Source organism: Aplysia californica, unplaced genomic scaffold (assembly GCF_000002075.1).
Source record: "Aplysia californica isolate F4 #8 unplaced genomic scaffold, AplCal3.0 scaffold00277, whole genome shotgun sequence".
NCBI lineage: Eukaryota > Metazoa > Mollusca > Gastropoda > Aplysiida > Aplysiidae > Aplysia > Aplysia californica.
In genome coordinates, this window is record NW_004797547.1 from 627,690 (window position 1) to 629,011 (window position 1,322).

Here is a 1,322-nt window from a genome sequence, read left to right on the forward strand (position 1 = left end):
AAAACCCCGTTCCTAACCCATATTTGAGAAGTATGAAATGAATAGCACCCTATGAGCTGCGGGTAACATTGTAAATCTTGTTTGTATTTTACTGAGATGTTGAAAAAATGTCGAACACTTACTGTTACGTTTAGTTCTTTTATGATTCTCTGTATTTCTTTCTTTCTTTTTTTTTTTCAAGCCTGTAACGGGAGCCCCCTTGGGTCGTTTTCTGATCTGTAGCCGTTCGTTTGAAACGCATTTCAGAGAGTCATTCCCAAAGCTCAAATTGAATTACCGTGTATATCATATTTCCGGATAGGGCTATCTGAATAGGTACTCTATTACATGCAGGCCAATGAAATGGCAAGAAGGACAGTGTGACCCTCATCAGACAAGGGCTAATATTGCACAACAACTGAATAAAACGTGGAATGACATAAAGTGGCTTCACTCAAAATCCGACACGAGACATAACATAAAAATAATAACGACATTATAATAAATAATAATAGATCTATTAAAGACTATTATTAATAATTTTCGAAAAAGACAGGAATCTGCGAAGAAAAGACATATGTACTAGATTTTAGATCTATGTCAGCTGGGCTAGCCGTACTTATTCTTAATATAGACTGACCATTAAAAAAATAGGCTTACTGAATTGTAAATATATATTTTTAGTTTGCAGTAGATCTAGATTCTAGATCTAGAATCTACCTAAAGTATTTGTGTTTGAGACGAAACCAGGTGCCTTAATACTTAATGACAGTGCATGTATTTTAAACCTCCTGTTTTCTAATGTTAATAGGGCCTAAGATAAGTACGGCTAGCCACTTCATTATTAAGATAATACTAGATCTATGTCATTATTACGCAGGCGAATTACCAACATCCTGAACCAATAAGACCGACCCGTCGTGGCCCCACCATGCTCTCTGGTAGTCAAAAATGTCGACAATAATCCTCAAGTCTCAGTCTGGATTATACACCAACAAAGATCTCCTCTCTCGTTCCTAAGAAATCTGTCCTACGTCATGAATATCTGCGGACGAATAAAGAAACAGTTTTAGAACTTCTACTTCCTTTCAACAAACACAGCAAAATGTGCTCTGTGGTTTTGTTTCTTTGGTAGGGCCTGCGGGGGGAAGAAAGTGCAGGATTTGTGCGACAGTGGCAGATTAGTTTCGACAGTCCCCCACCATCCACCCATGACCGTCAATCATTTATTTATAGAGCTGTTTTAGCCTTGTTACCTATCCTTGAGCATCGCAAATTTCCTGTCTCATTATCTCAAACCCTATCCCTTCGTCTCTTTTCAACATCCCTCTCTCTATCTCTGT